At 37.7% G+C, this 21,916-nt stretch overlaps 1 protein-coding gene across 6 annotated transcripts in view; it reads right to left on the minus strand.

The window, feature by feature from the left end:
* The window catches only part of LOC145524398 (uncharacterized), a 1,208,145-nt gene that overhangs the window by 13,289 nt on the left and 1,172,940 nt on the right, over window positions 1–21,916 (minus strand). For 3 of the 6 annotated variants that reach the window (XR_014067480.1, XR_014067475.1, XR_014067479.1), the window contains one exon: window positions 6,202–6,356. The exons of the other annotated variants lie outside the window; for them this stretch is intronic. The gene's annotated coding sequence lies outside the window, so the exon portion shown is untranslated. The remainder of the gene's footprint in view (window positions 1–6,201; window positions 6,357–21,916) is intronic. 6 annotated transcript variants of the gene reach the window in all.

Consider the following 21,916-nt stretch of genomic DNA (forward strand, 5'->3'; position numbering starts at 1 on the left):
AAAGTGAAGTCACTGGGTTGTGTCTGACTCTTTGCGACTCCATGGACTGTAGCCTGCCAGGCTCCACTGGTCATTGGATTTTCCAGGCAAGAATACTGGGGTGGGTGCCATTCCCTTCTCCAGGGAGTCTTCCCAACCCAGGGACTGAACCTGGGTCTCCCGCGTTACAGGCAGACTCTAAAGTCTGAGCCACCCGTGAATCCCTATCCCCCCTCGCTAGGTCATCTTTAGCTTCCTGTGCTATACAGCAGCTTCCCACTAACTGTGTGACACATGGTAGTGTATATATGTCAATGCTACTCTTTCAGTTCTTCCCACCCTCTCCTTCCCCTATTGTGTCCACACATCCATTCTCTTCAGCTGTGTCTCTATTCTTGCCCTGCAGATTTTTAAGTTGGAAAGTTCAAAGAATTGGGAAACTAGGCTGTACTGTGTTTTCAAAAAAACAAACCCAAAATACAAAAATGCTCTGCATTAAATAATTTATTGTTACGTTTACTTTTCATTTGAATATTTAGATCCATCCCCCTTCCCAACTGCATTTGTTTTGATGTCTGAGTCCTTGTATGTTTTGTGCAAATGATGGCAACTAGCCAAGCAGTGCGGTTCCTTGGTGAAAATTTAGACATGAGCAGTAGCAGTGGGTGTATCTGGATTGTGGTTGGACTCCTAATATTTAAGTTTTGGTTCTTTTACTCTACATCATAATGAAAACCTCAACATATTAATTATAATTATCAATAGAATTTGTAGCATTTTTTCCCTGCAGTCTAGTAGATCATCTTGTACATCTTCTTTGGGCACGGTTTATTACTTTTATGATATGTCATTTGCTGCCAGTTTTACTTCTGGTTTATCTAGTCAATGACAACAATCTGATGTGAACTCAAGTTTATACTTTTGAAATTTTTAAAAATCAATTTTAGATATGTGGTACTACTTGACATTTTACTTCAAATGTTATCTGGTAGAAAAAGTAAAACATGTAACTTGGCTGGACATTTAGATCAATTTTATATTCAGTTTCAAATAATACTGAGCAAAAACAGAGAGACTGCCATTGAATTAAGTACTCCACATAATCTATTTTAAATTATCTTTATAGTTGTTATGTAGGTAGATAGGTATTACTAGCATCTGATTTTACACATAAAGAAATTGAGACAGAGAGGAGAGATAATTTCTAAGTATTTTAAAACGTAAGAAAAGTAGCCTTTTTTTTGTCGATTCCTGAAATGTCTTTTGATTGCATGTTTATGTAAACCTCTAATTTCTGCATTATACAAGACATAATTACAGAAAAGCAATGAGACTGATTTGTGACTTCAGTTTATGGAAATCAGCCGAACTACTCTATAGTTAAACCACCAGCTGGAGAAAATTAGAAAAAGAAATACACCTCTTTATTTTTGACATATGATTTACTCACAAAAGGCATTTGATAGAAAGATACCTATATCTGTGTTTATATTTGTATCTTTATGTCTCTTTCTGCAAAGTGATAGAAGTTTTTTGGGGGGTCTAGAATAAGCCTGGTGGGCTGCCGTCTGTGGGGTCGCACAGAGTCGGACACGACTGAAGCGACTTAGCAGCAGCAGCAGCAGAATAAGTCATGTATCTGTTTTCAGTTGAACTTGTGAACTTCTCTTATTTTGGATGGGTCTATTAAAGAATCATCAATAGGTATCAGCTTTCAGCCTTTGAACTACATAACAATTGCTTTAATATCACATTCAAAGACTCCCTTCAGATCCATTTTGCATTTCATTTCATCTCACTCTCATCAGTCTTGCTTTAATTTTTCTATGTTAAAGCTCTTTTATCTGTTTGTTTCAACTTTTAAATCCAGCTTATTAAATTCAATTGTGCATTCTCTTTGGTCAAGAAAGATCACTAATAAAAGTGGTTTAAAAGAGCCTACAATGAGGTAGAGAGACTTTTTCAACATTAAGTACTATTACTAATATTTAATAAGAAATATGTAACAGAAAATAATTAAATTCTTTTGGCAAAGATTGTGTTAAAAAATGGTGTTAAAATAGTTTGGAACTTTATATAGAATAAAACAAATGACTTTTAAATTGGGCATATGCAACTCTTTAATTCATTTCAAATTTGAATGAACGACTAGTGTTTAGAAGAAAGAAATTGTTGTTGTTCAGTTGCCAACTTGTGTCTCATTCTTTGTGACCCCACGGACTTCAGCATGCCAGGCTTCCCTGTCCCTTACCATCTCTTGGAGTTTGCTCCAGTTCATATCCATTGAACAGGTGATGCCATCCAACCATCTCATCCTCTGTCACCCTCTTCTCCTTCTGCCTTCAATCTTTCCCAGCAACAGGATTTTTCCCCAATGAGTCAGCTATTTGCATTAGGGGACCAATTTACCTTGATTCATGTACTTAACATTCCGGGTTCCTATGCAATACTGTTCTTTGTAGCAGTGGATTTTACTTTTATCATCAGACACATCCACAACCGAGAGTTGTGTCAGCTTTGGCCTAGCTGCTTCCTTCTTTTTGGAGTTGTTAGTATTTGTCCTCCGCTCGGAGAAGGCAATGGCACCCCACTCCAGCACTCTAGCCTGGAAAATCCCATGGACGGAGGAGCCTGGTAGGCTGTGGTCCATGGGGTCACTAAGAGTCGGACACGACTGAGCGACTTCACTTTCACTTTTCACTTTCATACATTGGAGAAGGAAATGGCAACCCACTCTAGTGTTCGTGCCTGGAGAATCCCAGGGACGGGGGAGCCTGGTGGGCTGCCGTCTCTGTGGTCACACAGAGTTGGACATGACTGAAGTGACTTAGCAGCAACTTAGCAGCAGCTTCTGCAGTAACATATCAGACACCTTCCGACCTGGAGGGCTTATCTTCTACTGTCACATCTTTTTGTCTTTTTATACACTTCATGGGGTTCTCATGACTGGCATACTGGAGTGGTTTGCCATTCTGACCTCCAGTGGATCACATTTTGTCAGAACTATCCACTGTGACCTGTCTGTCTTGGTTGTCCTACATGGTATGGCTCATAGCTTCATGGAGTTATGCAAGCCTCTTTGTCATGACAAGGCAGGGATCAATGAAGGGGGAAGGAAACAGTAAAGACATATAAAAACAACTATTAAGAAGTAGCACCATACAAAATAATTCCTCTGTATTTTGGAGTGCAGGTGTAAGAAACTGTTTTCTTAAAAACTGCTTTTGTTCCCTTTGAAAATGGGCAAAATACATTTGGTACCATAAGACCCTTAAGATAATGCCTTACATTCAATTGAAAAAGGAAAGAGTTTCAGACTCAATCAAAAAACAAAACATATGCAGCTTCCAGGAATTACAACTTAAATATAAAATTCAGGGAATATGAAAGTAAAGGGTTAGAATAATTTAATATTAAACAGAAAAATGAGTGTAACTCTTTCATAGTAATTAAATGGATTAATTTCCAGGATGATAAAAGTTTAAAATGTGCATATATACCCAAATAATATGCCCTCAAAAGATAAGATTTTAATAGAATTAAAAGGAGAAAACAACAAATCCAACATCAGGGACTTTAATTTTTATTTTCTATTAGAATATAGTTGATTAACCATGTTATTAGTTTCAACAGAGTGATTCAGTTATACATATACATGTATGTACTCTTTTTCAAATTCTTTTCCCATTTGAAGGTTATTGCAGAGTTCACTGTGCAGAGTTCACTAGGTCCTTTTTGGTTATCTATTATAAATATAGAAGTTTGTACATGTCAATCCTAAACTCCCATCTATCCCTCTCCCCTTCTCTTCCACCTTGGTAACCATGTTAATTTTCTAAGTATGTGAGTCTGTTTCTGTTTTAGAAGTAAGTTCACTTGTATCATTTTTTGAGATCCTGCCTATAAGTGATATCATATGGTATTTGTCTTTCTCTGACTTACTTCACTTTGTATGATAATCTCTAGGTCTACTCACATTGCTACCCATGATGTGACCATATCTTCTTTATCTATTTCCCTGTGGATTGACATTTAGGCTGCTGCTATGTCTTGGCTGTTGTAAACAGTGCTGCAGTGAACATTAGGGTTCATGTATCCTTTTGAATCATGGTTTTCTCCAGATATGTGCCCAGGAGTAGGGCTGCTGTTTCATATGGTAGTTCAATTTTTAGTTTCTTAAGGGACCTCCATACTATTCTAGCAGCTTTATCAAATTATATCCCCCCAGCAGAGTAAGAGGGTCCCCTTTTCTGCACACCTTCTCCAACATTTCTTGTTTGTAGACTTTTTGACGATGGTCATACTGACCAGTGTGAGGTGATAACTCATTGTAGTTTTGATTTGCATTTCTCTAATAATTAGCATGTTGAACATCTTTTCTTGTGCCTCTTGCCATCTGTATATCTTCTTTGATGAAATGTCCATTTAGGTCTTCTGCCCATTTTTTGAATGAGTTTTTTTTTTTTTAGATACTAAGCTGCATGAGCTATTTCCTTAAATTCTCTTTCTGATCTTTCATTGTTAGTATATAGAAATGCCAACAGATTTCTGTATATTTATTTTGTATCCAGAAACTTTACTGAACTAATTGAAGAGCTCTAGCAGTTTTCCAGTAGCATCTTTATGATTTTCTATGTATAGTATTATGTCATCTGTAAACAGTGATAGTTTTTCTTCTTCTTCTCCAATTATCATACCTCTTTAACTAGATATTAGAATAAGAAGCCAAAAGTAAGCAAGGAAATAGGAAGTTTGAAAAAGATGTATACATTTAGCATATTTGATACATATATCCATACTTATATATACATATATATGTCATATATGTCAAATATGCTCTTAACTCTAGCTGCTCCTGCAAAGTCAGAAAAAACATTAATTCTTTTGAAGTGCCTAACGTATTTATATAACAAACTAGGCCAAAAAGAAAATTCCCAACTAATTTCAAAAATTTTTATAAATAAACAAACATTATATTTCTAGTCTCATGGAAATTAAGGTAGAAGTCAGAAACTAAAGTTAACGAAAATATCTCTTTATTTATTTATTTTTGAAGATGTTTTGAAGTTTATTCATTTTTGCACCTTATGACTTTTTTTTTAGTCTTTTAATTAGTTTATTTTCTATTTTTTTAACTTTACAATATTGTATTTGTTTTGCCATACATTGACATGAATCCACCATGGGTATACATGTTCTTCCCTTCCAGAACCCCCCTTCCATCTCCCTCCCCATCTCATCCCTCCGGGTCGTTCCGGTGCACCAGCCCCGAGCACCCTGTATCATGCATTGAACCTGGACTGGCGATTTGTTTCACATATGATAATTTACATGCTTCCATGCCATTCTCCCGTATCATCCCACCCTCGCCCTCTCCCATAGAGTCCATAATATTGTTCTGGAAAATATCTCTTTATATTTGAAAATTAAGCAATATAATTCTATATAATCAAGGAGTGAAAGACGTTTAAGAAGCAAAAGGAGAAAATGCAATATTGAAGAACAAAATGAACTTATTCTAACAGGTATCAAGAATTATTAAGGTGGTATAGTCTTTTTGGCTCAGATGGTAAAGAATCTGCCTGCAGTGCAGGAGACCGAGGTATGATCCCTGGGTCGGGAAGATTCCCTGGAGAAGGGAATGGTTACCCACTCCAGTATTCTTGCCTGGAAAATTCCACAGAAAGAGGAGTCTGGTGGGCTACAGTGCAGGGGGTTACAGAGTCAGACATGACTGACATACAGACATACTGACATGAGAGAGACACATACACACACAGTATGTAAACACTGTGCATACACTGACACAAGGACATACAATGAGACCAATATAGAGAGATCCCACAAATAGGGACACTTAATATATTTTGGTTATATATCCTACATCCCTTTAAAACTATTAGCATAATGAATTTAGATACTTTATGTACAAATATGGAAAGGTTACCAAACATATATATGTATCTTAGAGACAATGCACACAGCGGAGGAGGAAGAGAGAGAGAAAGCAGTAGAGGTGGAAGGGAGGAGGAGTCAGTGAGAAGGAGTAGAAGGGAGAAGGGGGTGGGCATGGAAAGAGGTCTTTTATCTAAATACATAAAATATCTAAAACAGTACAAAAAAAATAGCAGCCTCTTAGGTGGACTTACTATAGATTTGTGGAGAGGAAGAAAACTCATTTTAATTTTTATCATTTATATTCAATACATATGAGTTACTTACCTGCTTAATTTTACTGTTTTTAAATTGACAAATGAATTTCAAAAGTGCTCTGGCTCCCCAGTTCTCCATGGCTTTGAGATGACTTACGACAAATTTTCTATGATAAAGTGCATATTTGCAGTTGATGATTTTTTCTTAAAGGTAGTTGCCTCATGCTTGTGGAAGTATAAATGAAAAACAAAGTCTCAGAATACCTATTATGAATAATTTCAACTATAATTCTTTAGGACAAAAGAATAAAAAATATAATGACCATTATTGTTGTGATATTTTTAACTATGGAAGATTTATCATTTAAAATGTTGTCCATCTTATATAAAGCCAACCTGTGTAATTTTTATATTTTATAAAAAAAAGTACTCAGTTTATACAAAGATAAAAGAAATCGAACTTTCATTTTGACTTATTTTCAGAACATTTATTCAGGCATATATAGGCTAAGGCCTGTGTACATGACATTTAGTATTCTCTGTGTAAAATTAACTGATTATCACATGAGTAAACTATTGATCAATTTTAAACTAGTTGCATGTTTTGTCTACTAGAAAACTACTAGAAAATATATAGCCACAATCTAATATTTAGCTGGAGTTTACTGTCTTAAAATTTTAAGGTGTTTGATTTGGTAGAATAAATTCTTATAGTCTGTATTTTCTGGCATATCTTTCTCATTGCTGGTAATGTCGTGGCATTTTTAGTGATATGTTTTAAAAAGTTTAGAAAGATCCAGAAAATTTAAGATCTGCAGTAAATGATATTTTCTTGAACATTTAGAGTTCTGTTTGATGCTCTCATAAAAATTCCTGAAATTAAAGCAGGAATTGCAGTTACTACTTTGTTATTAACACAGCAAGTTGATATAGTCTCTTAGATATTTGTATATATATGTATATATATAAATTGTTATATATCATATATGTGTAACAAAAGCCTGAGGGAAACACTACCTGCCACTTGGGTCAGAGCTGTCATTCGTCTATTCAAACTTCAGAAGTGTCTTAGCTTTCTTTGTTCCACAAGAGGCTTATTGGAACCACTGCACACTGTGTCAAACTATAGGCAAATCCTTTATCAGCACATCCCTTTGAATTTGTCATTGAACTGCATGGACCTAAGGAGTGATAAGCATTAATAATACCCTGTTCTTTTATCCTGTCTGCCTTTCAGCTTTATTGCCAGATTCTTTATCTAAACTTGGGTTTTACAGTCCAGACAAATGCAATTCCTCTTGCCTTCAAAAGTGGCGCTTAACCTAGCTTGTATAGATGTAGGACTTTTTCTAACTACTTATTTTCTAAAATGATCAATACTTTCTTGTAAATGACCTCCAGCTTTATCTGGAAAGTTACAGTGTCATGGATCTCAAACACATCATACAAAAAGGCTGCCATACTCCCATAAATCACTGCCTGAGTCTCTAACGTGTGCAAGGTGAATCGTTGTTACACGTGGCTCCTTTGTGTGAGGCAGGCACATGTATATGCAGACACCAGATAAACTTACTCACAGGCTTAATAATGTCAGGTGCAAAGTAAATTGTGAGTTGCTTGAATTGCCTGTGGAAATGGTTAAAGGTTGAAACATGAGAAACGTGTCCTTCGAGGTTTTTTTTGGTCTATTATGTGAGAACTTCAAAATTATAACTTTATCATCAGTATTTTTATATTTTAAGTATCTTAAATTTAAAAGATTATCCTGAAGCTTAGGCATCTTATATATAAAAGTGATACATATATTGAAAACCACAATATATGCAAACCACTTTATATAATTAAAAAATAACTGAGGTATACCATTTTATTTTGCATAAACATGAAACAGTAAAGACATGGTTTGACAGAATGTGTTTTTTTTAATTGTTAATATGTACAAATAATACTGACAAATATAAAAATATTTTCCCATTCTCATATTCTTCATGTCAAACATGAAATAATTATGCATAATTATGAAACTAAATGAATTGTATTCACCATTATGTCACAGAGATAAGATGCTGGATTAGTCATGAATCAGAAGACTATATAAGGGATCTAGGGATCTATTATTTTCAAATTCTTACATCCTTTGTTGAAATCAGGGTAAAGATTAGATATAAACTTTTAAACATTTCTAATTTTGATATATATACTAGATAATTTAAATTAAAAAAAATAAATATTTTGTTCCTCTTCATTACTGAATAGAATTCCATTAGATAGATACCAAAGTTTGTTTATCCACTCATCATTTTGTTTTCAACTTATTATTATTCCATTATTCTATAATTTTTATAGATTCTGTAGCCTTTTCTACCTATAGAATTTTGCTATAGGTCTATAGAGGTTTTTTTCTTTTTTTTTCAAGTAACCTGAGGTTTTTTTTTTTGTTACTAATTGGCGGGTAATTATTTTACAGTATTGTGATGGTTTTTTGCCATATGTTAGTATGAACTGGCCACAAGTATGCATGTGTCTCCCTCATCCTGAACCCCCCACACACCTCCCTTCCCACCCTGTCCCAGAGCACTGACTTTGGGTGCCCTGCTTCATACACTGAACTTGTACTGGGCCTCTATTTTACATATGGTAATGTATATGTTTCAATGCTATTCTCTCAAATCGTTCCAACTTCACCTTCTCCCACTGAATAAAACAGTCTGTTCTTCATGTCTGTCTCTTTCTCTGTCTTGCATGTAGAACTGTCGGTATGATCTTTCTAAATTCCATATATACGCATTAATATACTTCATTTGTCCTTCTGACTTCCTTCACTCCGTATAATAGGCTCCAGGTTCATCCACCTCATTAGAAGTGAAGTCGCTCAGTCGTGTCCGACTCTTTGCGACCCCGTGGACTGTAGCCTACCAGGCTCCTCCGTCCATGGGATTCTCCAGGCGAGAATACTGAAGTGGGTTGCCATTTCCTTCTCCAGGGGATCTTCCTGATCCAGGGATCGAACCTGGGTCTCCCACATTGCAGGCAGATGCTTTAACCTCTGAGCCACAGGGGAAGCCCCATCAGAATGGACTCAAATGCATTCCTTTTTATAGCTGAGTAATATTTCTTCCTGTATATGTACTACAACTTCCTTATCTATTCATCTGCCGATGGACATCTAGAGTTATTCTTAATTCTTACTTTAAAATCTATATACCTTTAAACTGTTTTCTTGCCTTACTGAATTAGCTAGGATTTCCAGTATAGTAGATGCATTAGTGAGGGGGTTAACACTATGAACAACTGTAGTTATATCGTGCTGGAGCCATCAGGATCCAGCATACAGTCTATGCCAGAATGATCCTATCTGAGAAACAGGGAATATCATGTATATTATAGGGAATATCATGTATATTATAAAGTAGCTGAATGTCCTTTACTGATTGAGAGCTGCTTCTGGGACATTAATTATCTGGATCCTGCAGCTGAAAAAAAGTCCTCAGACAGGAACATCGATATTCATTGTAAGCTGCCTTGGTGTTTAAAGATGAGACAAGTCCTGTATAACTTTCCCATGGCTTCTGTGAAGGCACTAATATCATCCCAATTTATTAATTTTTTCTTAAACACATCCAAGAATTCAGACTTGAACACATCTTATTAATCACTGATTACTAGTAATCCTACTACGTAAGTAGGTCTCAACTCTATTCTTGCTCTTTCATATCTAGTATCACTTCCTTGGATCAAGGTTTTATGACCTTTCTGGTGGATTACTGCAGTAGACTTCTCAATGATCTGCCACTGACATATTTTTCTAAAACCCATCTTTAATACCACTGTCACAATGATAAAAAAATGATCATATATGTTAGTTCTAAAATTCTTCAGTTGATTACTTTGTTTAGATTAGTATTTTCCATAATTTATTTTAAAAACACTAGCCCTAAAATAAGAAAATGAGAATGTTTTATGTAATATTCTTTTGAATGTAATGCCTATTCCATATGGCTATATATGTAATCTTGAAGAAAAGAAACCTATAATTCTTAATGAAATCTTAAAGCTTATTTACTTAAAGATTCCTTTAGGCCACTCCTTTATCAGTCCATAGAGCTATTTCTGATAAAAACTTTTGGATACATTGTTTTACATAATAGAGATTAAGTTTCTTCATAAGGAGTGTTAAAATTTCCATGCCTTGCTGTACCTGTCTTTATTTCCAGATTCATCTTACTCCATTTAACAGTGTTTATTAAGTCTCAGGGAAGATCCCCTGGAGGAGGAAATGGCAACCCATTCTAGTATTTTTGCCTGAAGAATCCCATGGACAGAGGAGCCTGGAGGGCTACGGTCTATGGGGTCGCAAAGAGTCAGACACGACTGAGTGATTAAAAGTTACTCTTAAGTCTCAGGGAATTAAAATATGCTCCATTCATTTATTCTTTCGTTTACATGCATAATTTATTGAACTGTACAGTTCTTATGAGAAAAACATAATCATGAATTCAGAGGCATGATTATGCAACTTAAACAAAAAACAAATTTATTAGTTCATGGACAAGAAGGTCTCAGTTCAGTTCAGTCACTCAGTCACATCTGACTCTTTGTGACCCCATGAACTGTAGCACACCAGGCCTCCCTGTCCATCACCAACTCCCAGAGTCAACTCAAACCCATGTCCATTAGTCGGTGATGCCATCGAACCATCTCATCTTCTTTCGTCCACTTTTCCTCCTGCCCTCAATCTTTCCAAGCATCAGGTTCTTTTCAAATGAGTCAGCTCTTCACATCAGGTGGCCAAAGTATTGGAGTTTCAGCTTCAACATCAGTCATTCCAATGAACACCCAGACTGATCTCCTTTAGGATGGACTGGTGGGATATCCTTGCAGTCCAAGGGACTCTCAGGAGTCTTCTCCAACAACCACAGTTCAAAAGTATCAATTCTTCGATGCTCAGCCTTCTTTATAGTCCAACTCTCACATCCATACATGACTACTGGAAAAAACATAGCCTTGACTAGACAGACCTTTGTTGACAAAGTGATATCTCTGCTTTTTAATCTGCTGTCTAGGTTGGTCATAACTTTCCTTCCAAGGAGTAAGCATCTTTTAATTTCATGGCTGCAATCACCATCAGCAGTGATATTGGAGCCCCCCAAAATAAACTCAACCACTGTTTCCACTGTTTCCCCATCTGTTTGCCATGAAGGGATGGGACTGGATGCCATGATCTTAGTTTTCTGAATGTTGAGCTTTAAGCCAACTTTTTCACTCTCTTTTTTCACTTTCATAAAGAGGCTCTTTAGTTTTTCTTCACTTTCTGCCATAAGGATAGTGTCATCTGCATATCTGAGTTTATTGATATTTCTCCCAGCAATCTTGATTCCTCCAGCTTGTGCTTCCTCCAGCCCAGCGTTTCTCCTGATGTACTCTGTATGTAAGTTAAATAAGCAGGGTGACAATATACAGCCTTGACATACTCCTTATCCTATTTGGACCTAGTCTGTTGTTCCATGTCCAGTTCTAATTGTTACTTCCTGACCTGCATACAGGTTTCCCAAGAGGCAGGTCAGGTGGTCTGGTATTCCCATCTCTTTCAGAATTTTCCACAGTTTGTTGTGATCCACACAGTCAAAGGCTTTGGCATAGTCAATGTAACAGAAATAGATGTTTTTCTGGAATTCTCTCACTTTTTTGATGATCCAGCAGATGTTGGCAATTTGATGTCTGGCTCCTCTGCCTTTTCTAAAACCAGCTAGAACATCTGAAAGCTCACAGTTCACATATTTCTGAAGCCTGTCTTGGAGAATTTTGAACATTACTTTACTAGTGTGTGAGATGAGTGCAATTGTGCAGTAGTTTGAGCATTCTTTGGCATTGCCTTTCTTTGGGATTGGAATGAAAACTGACCTTTTCCAGTCCTGTGGCCACTGCTGAGTTTTCCAAATTTGCTGGCCTATTGAGTGCAGCTCTTTCACAGTATCATCTTTCAGGATTTGAAATAGATCAACTGGAATTCCATCACCTCCACTAGCTTTGTTCATAGTGATGCTTTCTAAGGCCCACTTGACTTCACATTCCAGGATGTCTGGTTCTAGGTGAGTGATCACACCATCATGATTATCTGGGTTGTGAAGATCTTTTTTGTACAGTTCTTCTATGTATTCTTTCCACCTCTTCTTAATATCTTCTGCTTCTGTTAGGTCCCTACCATTTCTGTCCTTTATTGACCCCATCTTTGCATGAAATGTTCCCTTGGTATCTCTAGTTTTCTTGAAGGGATCTCTAGTCTTTCCCATTCTATTGTTTTCCTCTATTTCTTTGCACTGATCGCTGAGGAAGGCTTTCTTATCTCTCCTTGCTATTCTTTGGAACTCTGCATTCAGATGGGTATATCTTTCCTTTTCCCCTTTGCTTTTTGCTTCTATTCTTTTCACAGCTATTTGTAATGCCTCTTCAGACAGCCATTTTGCTTTTTTCCATAAATCATTACTGATTTTAGTGCTTTAGTGGCAGCTCCAACTTATGGATTCTTTGTAGCTTTTACCTGTCTTAAGTTTTTACATTTCATCAGGCTTTATTTTCTCACTGTTGCAAAAAGATAGTTATAATTATGGAGAAACCCTTCTACTTTTGAACATTGTCAACAGTAGAAGAGATTATCTTTTTAGGTATGCTACTTTTAAGAGTGAGGAAATTGTCAGTAGACTGGACACTTCATTTTTCTTTGGCATAAATCTCAAACCTCAGTATCAAGGACTGGAAAATACTGCTTCTCTCAAATTAAGTACTAATAAGAGGAGGATTACTGTCTCTGGGTTGTTCTAATGGGAATGTATTCATGATTTATTTGAGATAAGAGTGGGAAAGTGAACAAAATTTTATCCCAACTGACACTGAGACACTGTTAGGGAGACAAGTGAGCATGCTTGCTCTATAGTGCCTCTTTAATTTTATTGATTTACAATGTTGTTTTAGATTTGGGTGTACAACAAAGTGATTCAATTATATATATATATTCAATATTATTTTACTGATTCTAGTCCATATAGGTTATTGCAGAATACCGAGTAGAGTTCCCTGTACCATGTGTAGGTCCTTGTTGGTTATCTGTTTTATATATGTTAGTGTATGTCTATTAATCCAAAGCTCTTGATTTATCCCTCCCTGCCCACATTTCCCCTTTTGTAACTAAAAGTTTATTTTTGAAATCTGTGAGTCCGTTTCTGTGTTGTAAATAAGTCTATTTGTATAATTCATTTAGATTCCACATGTAAGTGATATTTCTCCTAATTACTTCACTAAAAACAACAATTTCTAGGTCCATCCCTATTGCTGCATGGTCCTATTTCATTATTTTTAATGCCCGAGTAACCTTCCATTAGATGCATGTATGGTGTAGTTTAGTGCCTAAGTTGTGTCTGATTCTTTTGTGGTCCCATGGACTGTGATCCACCAGGCTTCTCTGTACCTGGGATTTCCCATGCAAGACTACTGGAGTGGGTTGCTATTTCCTTCTCCAGGGGATATTCTTGACCCAGAGATCAAACCCACATCTCCTGCAGTGGCAGGCAGATGCTTTACAAATGAGCTACCAGTATCACCTCAGTTCAGTTCTGTAGATCAGTCATGTCCGACTCTTTGCAACCCCATGGACTGCAGCACGCCAGGCCTCCCTGTCCGTTACCAACTCCCAGAGATTACCGAAACTCATGTCCATTGAGCTGGTGATGCCATCCAACAATCTCATCCTCTGGCATCCCCTTCTCTTCCAGCCTTCAATATTTCCCATCATCAGGGTCTTTTCCAATGAGTCAGTTCTTCGCATCAGGTGGCCAAAATATTGGAGTTTCAGGTTCAGCATCAGGTTCTTCTAGTGAATATTCAGGACTGATTTCATTCAGGATAAACTGGTTGTATCTCCTTGCAGTCCAAGGGACTCTCAAGAGTCTTCTCCAACACCACAGCCCCAAAGCATCAATTCTTCAGCACTCAGCTTTCCTTATATTCAACTCTACATCCATACATGACTCCTGGAAAAACTATAGCTTTGACTAGACTGATCTTTGTTGGCAAAGTAATGTCTCTGCCTTTAAATATGCTATCTAGGTTGGTCATAAAATCTTTCAAGGAGCAAGTGACTTTTAACTTCATGGCTGCAGTCGCCATCTGCAGTGATTTTGGAGCCCCAAAAAATAAAGTCTGTCACTGTTTCCACTGTTTCCCCATCGATTTGCCACGAAGTGATAGGACCAGATGCCATGATCTTAGTTTTCTGAATGTTGAGTTTTAAACCAACTTTTTCACTCTCCTCTTTCACTTTCATCACGAGGCTCTTTAGTTCTTCTTTGCTTTCTGCCATAAGGGTGGTGTCATCTCCATATATGAGGTTATTGATATTTCTCCCAGCAATCTTGATTCTAGCTTGTGCTTCATCCAGCCCAGCGTTTCTCATGATGTACTCTGCATATAAGTTGAATAAGCAGGGTGTCAATATACAGCCTTGACATACTCCTTTCTCTATTTGGAACCAGTCTGTTGTTCCATGTCCAGTTCTAACTGTGGCTTCCTGACCTGTATTCAGATATTTTAAGAGGCAGGTCAGGTGGTCTGGTATTCCCATCTCTTTCAGAATTTGCCACAGTTTGTTGTGATCCACACAGTCAAAGGCTTTGGCATAGTCAATGTAGCAGAAATAGATGTTTTTCTGGAACTCTCTTGCTTTTTCGATGATCCAGTGGATGTTGGCAATTTGATGTCTGGTTCCTCTGCCTTTTCTAAATTCAGCTTGAACATCTGGAATTTCATGGTTCACCTACTGTTGAAGCCTGTCTTGGAGAATTTTGAGCATCACTTTGCTAGCGTGTGAAATGATTGCAATTGTGCTGTAGTTTGAGGATGCTTTGGTATTGCCTTTCTTCGGGATTGGAATGAAAATGACCTTTTCCAGTCCTGTGGCCACTGCTGAGGTTTCCAAATTTGCTTATATTGAGTGCAACATTTTCACAGCATCATCTTTAAGGATTTGAAATAGCTCAACTGGAATTCTGTCACCTCTGCTAGGTTTGTTTGTAGTGATGCTTCCTAAGGCCCACTTGACTTTGAATTCCAGGATGTCTGGCTCTAGGTGAGTGATCATACCATTGTGATTATCTGGGTCATGAAGACCTTTTTTATAGTTCTTCTGTGTATTCTTGCCACATCTTCTTTATATCTTCTGCTTCTGATAGGTCCATACCATTTCTGTCCTTTGTTGTGCCCATCTTTGCATGAAATGTTCCCTTGTTATCTCTAACTTTCTTGAAGAGATATCTAGTCTTTCCCATTCTATTGTTTTCCTCTATTTCTTTGCACTGATCACCGAGGAAGGCTTTCCTATCTCTCCTTGCTGTTCTTTGGAACTCTGCATTCAAATAGGTATATCTATATTTCCTTTTCTCCTTGGCTTTTCAATTCTCTTCTGTTCTCAGCTTTTTGTAGGCCTCCTCAGACAACCATTTCACCTTTCTGAATTTCTTTTCCTTGGGGATGGTCTTGATTCCTGTCTCCTGTACAATGCCATAAACTTCCATCCATAGTTCTTCAGGCACTCTATCAGATATAATCCCTTGAATCTATTTATCACTTCCACTATATAATCGTAAGGGATCTGATTTAGGTCATACCTGAATGGTCTAGTGGTTTTCCCTACTTTCTTCAATTTAAGTCTGAATTTGGCAATAAGGAATTCATGATCTGAACCACAACATATACTATACTATTTATTCATTCATCTGTTAATGGACGTGACTGTTTCCAAGTCCTGCCTATTGTAAACAGTGCTTCTGTGAACACTGGGGTGCATTTATCTTTTTTTTTTTTTAATAAATTTATTTATTTAGGTTGGGGGCTAATTACTTTACAATATTGTAATAGTTTTTGCCATACATTGACATGAATCAGCCATGGGTTTACATGTGTTCCCCTTCCTGGACCCCCCACCCACCTCCCTCCCCATCCCATCCCTCTGGGTCATCCCATTGCCCTGGCCCTGAGCCTTTGTCTCATGCATCGAACATGGAATGGTGTTCTGTTTCACATATGATAATATACATGTTTCAATGCTATTCTCCCAGAACGTCCCACCCTCACCTTCTCCCTCAGAGTCCATAACACTGTTCTATGCATCTGTGTCTCTTATTCTGTCTCGCATATAGGGTTATCGTTACCATCTTTCAAATTCCATATATATGCATTAGTATACTGTATTGGTGTTTTTCTTTCTGGCTTACTTCACTCTGTATAATGGGCTCCAGTTTCATCCATCTCAGTAGAACCGATTCAAATGTATTTTTTTTAATGGCTGAGTAATATTGCATTGTGTATATGTACCACAGCTTCCTTATCCATTCGTCTGATGATGGACATCTAGGTTGCTTCCATGTCCTGGCTATTGTAAACAGTGCTGCAATGAACATTGGGGTACACGCGTCTCTTTCAATTCTGGTTTCTTCGGTGTGTATGCCCAGCAGTGGGATTGCTGGGTCATATGGCAGTTCTATTCCCAGTTTTTTAAGGAATCTCCACACTGTTCTCCATAGTGGCTGTACTAGTTTGCATTCCCACCAACAGTGTAGGAGGGTTCCCTCTTCTCCACACCCTCTCCAGCATTTATTGCTTGTAGACTTTTGGAGAGCAGCCATTCTGACTGGTGTGAAATGATACCTCATTGTGGTTTTGATTTGCATTTCTCTAATAATGAGTGATGTTGAGCATCTTTTCATGTGTTTGTTAGCCATCTGTATGTCTTCTTTGGAGAAATGTCTGTTTAGTTCTTTGGCCCATTTTTTGATTGGGTCGTTTATTTTTCTGGAATTCAGCTGCAGAAGTTGCTTGTATATTTTTGAGATTGTTTGTCTGTTGCTTCGTTTGCTATTATTTTCTCCCATTCTGAAGGCTGTCTTTTCACCTTGCCTATAGTTTCCTTTGTTGTGCAAAAGCTTTTAATTTTAATTGGGTCCCATTTGTTTATTTTTGCTTTTATTTCCAATATTCTGGGAGATGGGTCATGGAGGATCCTGCTGTGATTTATGTCGGAGAGTGTTTTGCCTATGTTTTCCTCTAGGAGTTTTATAGTTTCTGGTCTTACCTTTAGATCTTTAATCCATTTTGAGTTTATTTTTGTGTATGGTGTTAGGAAGTGTTCTAGTTTCATTCTTTTACAAGTGGTTGACCAGTTTTCCCAGCACCACTTGTTAAAGAGATTGTCTTTTCTCCATTGTATATTCTTGCCTCCTTTGTCGAAGATAAGGTGTCCATAGGTGCGTGGGTTTATCTCTGGGCTTTCTATTTTGTTCCATTGATCTATATTTCTATCTTTGTGCCAGTACCATACTGTCTTGATGACTGTGGCTTTGTAGTAGAGCCTGAAGTCAGGCAGGTTGATTCTTCCAGTTCCATTCTTCTTCCTCAAGATTGCTTTGGCTATTCGAGGTTTCTTATATTTCCATACAAATTGTGAGATGATTTGTTCTAGTTCTGTGAAAAATACCATTGGTAGCTTGATAGGGATTGCATTGAATCTATAGATTGCTTTGGGTAGTATACTCATTTTCACTACATTAATTCTTCCAATCCATGAACACGGTATATTTCTCCATCTGTTTGTGTCCTCTTTGATTTCTTTCATCAGTGTTTTATAGTTTTCTATATATAAGTCTTTTGTTTCTTTAGGTAGATATATCCCTAAGTATTTTATTCTTTTTGTTGCAATGGTGAATGGTATTGTTTCCTTAATTTCTCTTTCTGTTTTCTCATTATTGGAGTATAGGAATGCAAGGGATTTCTGTGTGTTAATTTTATATCCTGCAACTTTACTATATTCATTGATTAACTCTAGTAATTTTCTAGTAGAGTCTTTAGGGTTTTCTATGTAGAGGATCATGTCATCTGCAAACAGTGAGAGTTTTACTTCTTCTTTTCCTATCTGTATTCCTTTTATTTCTTTTTCAGCTCTGATTGCTGTGGCCAAAACTTCCAAAACTATGTTGAATAGTAGTGGTGAAAGTGGGCATCCTTGCCTTGTTCCTAACTTTAGGGGAAATGCTTTCAATTTTTCACCATTGAGGATAATGTTTGCTGTGGGTTTGTCATATATAGCTTTTATTATGTTGAGGTATGTTCCTTCTATTCCTGCTTTCTGGAGGGTTTTTATAATAAATGGATGCTGAATTTTGTCAAAGGCTTTTTCTGCATCTATTGAGATAACCATATGCTTTTTATCTTTCAATTTGTTAATGTGGTGTATTACATTGATTGATTTGCGGATGTTAAAAAAACATTGCATTCCTGGGATAAAGCCCACTTGGTCATGATGTATGATCTTTTTAATATGATGTTGGATTCTGTTTGCTAGAATTTTATTAAGGATTTTTGCATCTATGTTCATCAGTGATATTGGCCTGTAGTTTTCCTTTTTTGTGACATCTTTGTCTGGTTTTGGAATGAGGGTGAGTTTGGAAGTTTACCATTTTGTGCAATTTTCTGGAAGAGTTTGAGTAGCGTAGGTGTTAGCTCTTCTCTAAATTTTTGGTAGAATTCCGCTGTGAAGCCGTCTGGTCCTGGGCTTTTGTTTGCTGGAAGATTTCTGATTACAGTTTCGATTTCCGTGCTTGTGATGGGTCTGTTAAGATCTTCTATTTCTTCCTGGTTCAGTTTTGGAAAGTTATACTTTTCTAAGAATTTGTCCATTTCTTCCAAGTTGTCCATTTTATTGGCATATAGCTGTTGGTAGTAGTCTCTTATGATCCTTTGTATTTCTGTGGAGTCTGTTGTGATCTCTCCATTTTCGTTTCTAATTTTGTTGATCTGATTCTTCTCCCTTTGTTTCTTGATAAGTCTGGCTAATGGCTTGTCAATTTTGTTTATCTTCTCGAAAAACCAGCTTTTAGTTTTGTTGATTTTTGCTATGGTCTCTTTTGTTTCTTTTGCATTTATTTCTGCCCTGATTTTTAAGATTTCTTTCCTTCTACTGACCCTGGGGTTCTTCATTTCTTCCTTCTCTAGTTGCTTTAGGCGTAGAGTTAGTTGATTTATTTGATTTTTTTCTTGTTTCTTGAGGTACGCCTGTATTGCTATGAACCTTCCCCTTAGCATTGCTTTTACAGTGTCCCATAGGTTTTGGGTTGTCGTGTTTTCATTTTCATTCGTTTCTATGCATAATTTGATTTCTTTTTTGATTTCTTCTGTGATTTGTTGGTTATTCAGAAGCGTGTTGTTTAGCCTCCATATGTTGGAATTTTTAATAGTTTTTTTCCTGTAATTGAGGTCTAATCTTACTGCATTGTGGTCAGACAAGATGGCTGGGATGATTTCAATTTTTTGGAATTTACCAAGGCTAGATTTATGGCCCAGGATGTGATCTCTCCTGGAGAAAGTTCCGTGTGCACTTGAGAAAAAGGTAAAATTGATTGTTTTGGGGTGGAAAGTCCTGTAAATATCAATTAAATCTAATTTGTCTATTGTATCATTTAAAGTTTGTGTTTCCTTGTTAATTTTCTGTTTAGTTGATCTATCCATATGCGTGAGTGGAGTATTAAAGTCTCCCACTATTATTGTGTTATTGTTAATTTCCCCTTTCATACTTGTTAGTATTTGCCTTATATATTGTGGTGCTCCTATGTTGGGTGCATATATATTTATGATTGTTACGTCTTCTTCTTGGATTGATCCTTTGATCTTTATGTAGTGTCCTTCTTTGTCCCTTTTCACAGCCTTTATTTTAAAGTCTATTTTATCTGAAATGAGTATTGCGACTCCTGCTTTCTTTTGGTCTCCGTTTGCATGAAATATGTTTTTCCATCCCTTCACTTTCAGCCTGTGTGTGTCCCTAGTTTTGAGGTGGGTCTCTTGTAGACAGCATATATAGGGGTCTTGTTTTTGTATCCATTCAGCCAGCCTTTGTCTTTTGGTTGGGGCATTCAACCCATTTACATTTAAGGTAATTATTGATAAGTATGATCCCGTTGCCATTTACTTTGTTGTTTTGAGTTCGTGTTGAAACATCCTTTCTGTGTTTCCTGTTTAGAGAAGATCCTTTAGCATTTGTTGGAGAGCTGGTTTGGTGGTGCTGAATTCCCTCAGCTCTTGCTTGTCTGTAAAGCTTTTGAATTCTCCTTCATATCTGAATGAGATCCTTGCTGGGTACAGTAATCTGGGTTGTAGGTTATTCTCTTTCATTACTTTAAGTATGTCCTGCCATTCCCTTCTAGCCTGAAGGGTTTCTATTGAAAGATCAGCTGTTATCCTTATGGGGATCCCCTTGTGTGTTATTTGTTGTTTTTCCCTTGCTGCTTTTAATATTTGTTCTTTGTGTTTGATCTTTGTTAATTTGATTAATATGTGTCTTGGGGTGTTTCGCCTTGGGTTTATCCTGTTTGGAACTCTCTGGGTTTCTTGGACTTCTGTGACTATTTCTTTCCTCATTTTAGGGAAATTTTCAACTATTATCTCCTCGAGTATTTTTTCATGGCCTTTCTTTTTATCTTCTTCTTCTGGGACTCCTATGATTCGAATGTTGGGGCGGTTCATATTGTCCCAGAGGTCCCTGAGGGTTTACTCATTTCTTTTGATTCTTTTTTCTTTTTTCCTCTCTGCTTCGTTTATTTCCATCATTCTATCTTCTACCTCACTTATCCTATCTTCTGCCTCCGTTATTCTACTGTTGGTTCCCTCCAGAGGGTCTTTTATCTCCTTTATTTCATTATTCATTATATATTGACTCCTTTTTATTTCTTCTAAGTCCTTGATAAACATTTCTTGCATCTTCTCAATCCTTGTCTCCAGGCTATTTATCTGTAACTCCATTTTGCTTTCAAGATTTTGGATCATTTTTATTATCATTATTCTAAATTCTTTTTCAGATAGATTCCCTATCTCCTCCTCTTTTGTTTGGTTTGGTGGGCATTTCTCATTTTCCTTTACTTGCTGGGTATTTCTCTGCCTTTTCATCTTGTTTAGATTGCTGTGTTAGGCGTGGCCTTTCTGTATTCTGGTAGTATGAAGTTCCTCTTTATTGTGGAGGTTCCTCACTGTGGGTGGGGTTGGACAGGTGGCTTGTCAAGGCTTCCTGGTTGGGGGAGCTTGTGTCAGTGTTCTGGTGGGTGGAGCTGGATTTCTGCTCTCTAGAGTGCAATGGAGTGACCAGTATTAATTTTTGAGATGTCTATGGATTTGGTGTGCCTCTGGGCAGCCTGTATATTGATGCTCAGGGCTCCCAGTTACTCCACAAAGGCGCAGACTCGGTTTCGCCTGCGGCTTGTGCCGTTCCCGGTCGGAGCTGCTCAGGCGGCCAGGAGTTTGGCGAGCGCACTCTCCCCTGTTGGGGCGGTGCGGCTTATCACCTCCCTGGTCCCCGCCTCGGTTTACGGGCGCGCCCGGCTCCGGTGTGCTTTGTGTCGGTTCTGGGGAGCTGGTCTCTGGCTGCGACCCTCCCGGCGGCTGTCGACCCTCCGGGATCTCAGGCAGTCTTTGCTTAGAAACTGGGAGCCTGTCTGCAGTTTGGTAGGGGGTGTCCTCTTTGGGGCCGAGTTTGCCCTTTTCCGGCTCTGGCGGGCCCCGCCTGCCTGATGTGTCCGGCGGGGGATGGGGCGGTCCGCAGCCGGCTAGCTCTCCTCTGGTATCGCTCAGTCCTTTGTTCTGTGAGTGAGCCGGCAGTGCCTTAGATTTGAGCTTTTCACGGGATAGTTCTCTCTCTCTGGCTGTCCCACAGTTTAGGTTACTATCTCACGTTAGCTCCCTCAGATTGCCCTCAGGGC

The sequence above is a fragment of the Giraffa tippelskirchi genome, chromosome 10 (assembly GCF_054371585.1).
Source record: "Giraffa tippelskirchi isolate mGirTip1 chromosome 10, T2T-mGirTip1v1.2.pri, whole genome shotgun sequence".
Lineage (NCBI taxonomy): Eukaryota > Metazoa > Chordata > Mammalia > Artiodactyla > Giraffidae > Giraffa > Giraffa tippelskirchi.